Raw genomic sequence first — 7480 nt, forward strand, 5'->3', positions numbered from 1 at the left:
TCCTCACACTGTAGTGTCAACATAGGCCTGATGGGAAACCTTTATCCTCACCTTCCCTTGGCAGTATTGAAGAGGCGCTTCCATATCTCTTCTCAGTTTTAGAGGAGACCTGCTATAACAAAAGATCTATATAAGATCCAATAACAATCAATACTCAAAATGTCCAGGATACAATCACAAATCACTCATCATACCAAGAATAAGGATAATATCAATTTAAATGAGAAAAGATAATCAATAGATACCAATACTCAGATGGCATGGATGTTGGAATTATGTGAATTTATTCTCATTTTTAGGAATTTATTCTCATTTTTACTTAGTAGATTTATTGAAACTGTTTCTCAGTGAAGTGGACAGTTCAATTAAAATAAATTTATAATTATAATTCACATTTAATAAAATGTATTTGTGAAAATTGTCACTCTACACCAACATCATTAAGTTAATGATAGCAATTAGTGATAGCTTCGTATAAAATAAGATAGAAGATAGGTTAAAAAATTGAGAATCAGGAGGGGAGGGGCACAAAGAAAACCAGATAGAAGTGATGGAGACAATTTGACTTTGGGTGAGGGGTATACAGCATAATCAAATGTCAAAATAAGCTGGAGATGTTTTCTCTCAACATATGTACCCTGATTTATCAATGTCACTGCATTAAATTTAATAAAAATAATTGAGAATCATGGTAATAATACAGTTTATGTGTAGTTTGGATATTTTTATACTTGATTTGATATGTGACTTTTTCATATGTTGTTTAAATCATGTTTGTTATAACATGGTTTAAAGTTTGGTTTTTGTATCTTGGGGCAAGACTACAAACATTTTATACCTCTTGGTTATTCTAAGCCCTTTGCCATCATTGGGCTTATCAATTGTCAGTGACTGTATAGAGAATTTAAGTAGAAAAGTTGCAAATGTAATGACTATACCACAGACACAAAATGTATGCTATGTATGCTTTTACTTAGTAGCATAAATAAAACTGAATCTCAACATACAAAGTTTGAATTCTAAAAGAAAATAATAACAATAAGAATAAGAAGAATCAGGAATTAGGATAATAAATTATCCATGTTTCATTTTATTTACACAAATTATTATCACACCATGTGAACTGAGTTATGGATTAGGATTCATTCATCCAAAAAAAATTTTATTTTCATGTTCACCATCCCTTCCAATCCTTGCATATACACCTCATAGTCACTTACGAGTGTTAGCATACCTAATTGCTTATAAATTATAATTATTCAAATATAGTCAAACATAATTATGAATATTACTTATAAGAATGAATCCTAGTGAAGATGTGTCAGCCAGGGTTCTTCAAAGAAACAGAATCAATAGAGGATGTAGCTATATCTAACTAGCTAGCTAGCCTTTTGTCTATCTATCATTTATCTACCCATGTCTTTGTTTATAGCTATACATTGATCTGTATTTATATCTCTATATCTTTATCTGTATCTGTATCTACCTTTATCTATCTAGAGAGATACAGAGAAGGAAAGGGATTGATTTCCTTTGAAGAATTAGCTCACATGACTATGGAGTGTGAGCAGTCCCAGGGTCTGTCATCTGCAAGTGGGAAACCTGATGATGTAGCTCAGTCAGAGTTCCTGAGATTCAGGGAAGTCTATGGTGTAAGTCACAGTCTAGGGGCAGGAGAAAGCCAATGTTTCAGCTCAGCAATCAGCAGGGGCAAATTCTGTCTTCCTCCACCTACGCTATTCTATTCAGTGGGTTGGCTAATACTCATCAACATTGAGAAAGGCAATCTTCTCTACTGAGTCCATCATTCAAATGCTAATACCATCTGATACCACTCTCACATCCAGAAATAAAGTTAAGCCAAATTTTTGATCACCCCATGCTCCTGTTAAGTTAATACAATATACATCACAAATAACAAGTGGCTCATCCAACTTTAACTTAATTTATAATTGATTTTCTATTTGCTCTAAAATATTTTTTCCCTTAACAAGTTCTCATTATGTTGTTCCTTAAAAAACACCCAATCATACCTTTATCTGTTGTGTGTATATTTTAGATGCTCCTGAGATTTTTACTCTGTTTTTAGTTGTTAAATTTGTTGAAATTTCAAGGGGAGAGATCGGTAGTATCCCTCATCCTGCCATTTCTCTGACATTCTTTAAAATGCAAAATAATTTTTTCCCCTTGAATTTGTCTTTAAGACACTATTTCACAGCAAATACTGTTTCTTTTTTTTCTTTCTTTTTTATAGTCATATTTTGAGTTGTTATAAGATGATGTCATGGCTCAGATTGAATACAAGGCTTTTAACAGAATTTTTTTTCCTTTCGAGATAAGACTATAAAAGTACTCATAAACCTCTCCACTCTTAAATTCAAGAGTTTAAAAATTATTGGATATATTCAATTGCATGATCATTGACCTTAATATTATACCTTTCACCTCATTTTTAATCTCAAGGTAAAAAAAATAATTGTGGATGACTAATTTTTTCATTTAATCAAATATAAAAAGATAAATTTATCACTTTTAATTGGTTGTATTTGGAGGTTTATGAATCTCTGGGATGGGTTTTGCTAGGGCAAAAAGGAGATGTGTATCAATTTGAATATAAAATAAAAGAAAAGGAGGAAGGAAGGAATGAAAATAGGAAGGAAGGAAAAAAAAGAAGGAAAGGAAGATAATTCTTCTCTTACATAGCAACTTTAAAATGTTACCATATTTGTAAGAAAATGTTCCTCATTCTATAAAAAGAATAAAACAAACTGAATGTGCTGTGAATAAGAGTTCTTAAAATTTTTCCCAAACACAGAAAATGGAACTTTTCTGCAGTGGACTCTAGTATTTCAGTTATCTGAAGTAGAGTACACTGATTATAACTTCTTCAAATTAATAAGCCACAAAAATGTAAGAAGCAGAAAATACAAGCAAAATGAAACCAGTATTTGTAGTAATTAAGAGATGAGGAGTTTGGGAAAAATTAATTTAAGGAAGTGAGTGGGAATCCCATTACTTAATTAGATGACAACACTATCATAGAAACTTTACAAAAACAGTATACGTTAAGTAGCTCATGTTCCACTCTCTGGTATCCAACACAACTACCCTTTCAGCTATATGGTTTAGATCAGGGCTAGTCAACCTTTTTATACCTACCTCCTACTTTTGTATCTCTGTTAGTAGTAAAATTTTCTAACTGCCCACAGGTTCCACAGTAATGGTGATTTATAAAGTAGGGAAGTATCTTTACTTTGTAAAATTTATAAAGCAGAGTTATACAAGTTAAAGCATATAATAATAATTACTTACAAAGTACTTTATGTCGAATTTTTGCTAAGTTTGGCAGAATAAATCTTTATAAAACAACTTACTATAGTTAAATCTATCTTTTTATTTATACTTTGGTTGCTCCACTACCACCCACCATGAAAGCTGGAATGCCCACTAGTGGGCGGGAGGGACCACATTGACCACCACCGGTTTTGATGAAAATATGAGATGTAAACACTTTAGATTGCCCATGTTGTACTGTCCTTTCTGCACAAAAATAAGCTTAGCTGTATATAACATTATTTTTATTTTCATGACTTGGACATATGTTTATGTAATACTATATCTTTAGTAATAGCAAACCTTTCCCCAGTTTAGTTCCTCTCCGATTGGTACTGCAACCACCACAAAACAAAAACAATAAAGATCCAGAACATTACAAAATAGTATGTTGTGCCAGAATTTTTGAAGAAATGCCTGAGGAGATAGTAGCTGTCTGAATTTCTAATAATATTTAGACCCACTTGGAATAAAGGTAGTTTGCTTATAACTAATGTCTAGAATCTGTAATTTTATAGTAAACTCCAATTGTCACTGAGAGCTATAAAGAGTAAACTGTAAATTGACCCACCTATTGAGCCCTGCCATGTCACTTCAATAGCTTTAAAAAACTGTTTCTATCAGTGAAGTTGGAAACTTTTTATGAGAGTTAAATGACATTAGAAAAAGTAGGGTCCAAAAAGGGATCCTCTGAAATACCTTTTACATAGTACTTTGTAGTTTACGATGTATTATACATGCAACCTCATTCAATGGCCTATTTATTTCCATTTCATCATGTTGGACGAGATGTAATTTCTTTTATTAGATGATTCAGCAGCATAGAAAAATCATTTTGGCCATAGCCATGTGAAAACAGTTTGAACTCAATTTTTAAGACATCATGTATTTTCTTTTTAAGAAATGAACTGTTTGTGAGCAGACTATCTCAATAAGAAAATTATTTTCCAACAGAGCATTTTCACAGGCTGAATTGGAGAATTCCAGTACTTTTCACTGCTTAAATTTACTTAAACATTTCAAAACAATAGTTCAAAAACTGAACATAAACTATTTTCTTGTTTTTGTACTTTAAACACCTATACAAAACACTATGTTATAGTCTTTCAAAGGCTAATTTACCTTATTGGATATGTCAGTGGGTTCTAAGTCTTGCAAAAAACCTTGCTTTCACATAAGAAAAAAATAGTTAAATCTTACTTATCTTTTCCCAGCTGTCAATTGATTGTGTTTAATCTCTAAATCCACCTTCACTGGCCTGCTTGTCATGTTTGAGCTGAAGCCGCAAACATATTTCTTATCTCAGATGACACAATGCATCTTGTCAGCAGATGGCTCTAGAGAACGCTGCAGGAAAAAGAGGCTTTGTTCCACTGGGTTGTCTTTGTTTGCTCCTGGGGAACCCAGATGTCCTGCACTGCATGGGACACCCAGCGGTGGGGCCCCTTCCCACCAGTGAGTTCTGTGAAATGAAGCACAACCCGTGGGCAACTTCCTCTGACACTTTGGAGAGCAACTTTCCAGCAAATTTCATAGAGCAGTATCTCCCTGGACAGTTTTCCAAGTACCCAGAAGGCAGCTTCCTGGCAAATTTAGCTGTCAAAATACCTCAGAGAACTTCACTGTCCAGAAGGCCAGGGCCACGGGCACAACCTCTCCAATAGTAACTGACCATACAAGTACAAACTTGTTACAGAAAAATCATAATATAATAATGTTGGAAATCTGAAACACAGTTAAAAAAATAAGTATCTGCAAATTTATAAGTAGATATTATTTTTATTTTTAATTTTTTAAACATCAAATGTGTTTCCATGAGTTCTAATAAACTTTACAACAAAAATTTATACATACAAATATATATAATTTTTGCTACTTTATAAAGATAATGTTCAAAATTTTTATAGTAATTAGAAAAAAAATTTTGATGATTTAAATTTGGCATGTTAACAAAATAATTATACCATAAATTCAAATTGGTAGTAATAAAGTTTACTACATTTTGCATGTTTTAAAGTAATTACAATTGACCCTTTAACAATATGATTTTGAACTCCAGTGGTCTACTTATACACACATGTTTTTAAAATTATTTTAAAATATCTGTTTCCAAAATAAATATAACATCTAAATGAATAAATATTATCAAAATACATTTTTATTTTTGCTTTCCAAAAAATAATTTTCCTTTATTGAAAATGTTACTAAAATATCCACACAGATATTGATGTGTAAAAATACCAAATTAAATGAGATCAACTATGTGTTTTTTAAAATGAAGTAGTTTGTCTTCATGTTAGATATATAATTTAAAGTACCTCTGAACTTATCAAAATGGAAGGCTACTCCTTATCAGTAATGTAAACATTTTTAAATGCATGGATCAAAGAAACTTAGATAATATTCAGAGATATTTAAGGTCCACTTTGCTCTTAGCAAACTAAATATGTAATTACCATTTTCTTTTATGACTTTCTTATTAAAAGGTGTCCTTTTCCCCACTCCTCCAGATGCGGGAGACTCAAGATGTCTCTACTCAAAAGTGCAAGTTTTCAGAGGGTAAGCCCAGTTTCTCTCTTTCAGTCATATGCCCATTCTATGCTTAGAAAAGAGAGCACTGTGATTTTCAGTCACCAAATTGGCATAAATTGGGACAACTAATTAAGTCAATGGAAATGGAAATTATATTAGCTGAAGTAGGTAAAAAAATACTGCAAAGTCAGGAAACTTCTATTACATCGACTATTGAGGTTTAGTGTCTCATTCCTACAGCACCACTGTCAACAACTAAGTGATAGATGAAATACACTCAAACAGTAATTAACTGTAATAGTTAAATTCTATATGGTAAAAGGGGAACATTCAATTCCAAAAAACACTGAGAAGGCAGACCTACTATACATGTTTTCTATACATTATCAAACTTTTTGCCACTGAACCAAAAAGTATCAGAGATGATAATGTAGAATCCATTGTTAAATATTATCCCTACTCCAAAAAAGGAGGTCTGGTTACTACTTAGCTTCTTTCACTTTTCTTTTTTTTTTTTTTTAAATAATTTCATTTTTTTAATGGGGCGACATCAATAAATCAGGATACATATATTCAAAGATAACAAGTCCAGGTTATCTTGTCGTTCAATTATGTTGCATACCCATCACCCAAAGTCAGATTGTCCTCTGTCACCTTCTATCTAGTTTTCTTTGTGCCCCTCCCCCTCCCCCTTTCCCTCTCCCTTTCCCCCCTACCCCCCGGAACCACCACACTCTTATCAATGTCTCTTAGTTTCACTTTTATGTCCCACCTACGTATGGAATAATGCAGTTCTTGGTTTTTTCTGATTTACTTATTTCGCTTCCTATCATGTTATCAAGATCCCACCATTTTGCTGTAAATGATCCGATGTCATCATTTCTTATGGCTGAGTAGTATTCCATAGTGTATATGTGCCACATCTTCTTTATCCAGTCATCTATTGACGGGCTTTTTGGTTGTTTCCATGTCCTGGCCACTGTGAACAATGCTGCAATAAACATGGGGCTGCATGTGTCTTTACGTATCAGTGTTTCTGAGTTTTTGGGGTATATACCCAGTAGAGGGATTGCTGGGTCATAAGGTACTTCTATTTGCAGTTTTTTGAGGAACCACCATACTTTCTTCTATAATGGTTGTACTACTTTACATTCCCACCAACAGTGGATGAGGGTTCCTTTTTCTCCACAGCCTCTCCAACATTTGCTACTACCTGTCTTGCTAATAATAGCTAATCGAACAGGTGTGAGGTGGTATCTCATTGCAGTTTTGATTTGCATTTCGCTAATAGCTAAAGAAGATGAGCATCTTTTCATATATCTGTTGGCCATTTGTATTTCTTCCTGGGAGAAGTGTCTGTTCATATGCTCTTCCCATTTTTATATTGGATTGTTTGGTTGTTTGTTGTTGAGTTTTATGAGTTCTTTGTATATTTTGGATATTAGGCCCTTATCGGAGCTGCTGTTTGAAAATATCATTTCCCATTTAGTTGGCTTTCTGTTTATTTTGTTATCAGTTTCTCTTGCTGAGCAAAAACTTCTTAGTCTGATGTAGTCCCATTCATTAATTTTTGCCTTCACTTCTCTTGCCTATGGAGTCAAATTCATAAAATGCT

Source organism: Saccopteryx leptura, chromosome 2, assembly GCF_036850995.1.
Source record: "Saccopteryx leptura isolate mSacLep1 chromosome 2, mSacLep1_pri_phased_curated, whole genome shotgun sequence".
NCBI classification, from domain to species: domain Eukaryota; kingdom Metazoa; phylum Chordata; class Mammalia; order Chiroptera; family Emballonuridae; genus Saccopteryx; species Saccopteryx leptura.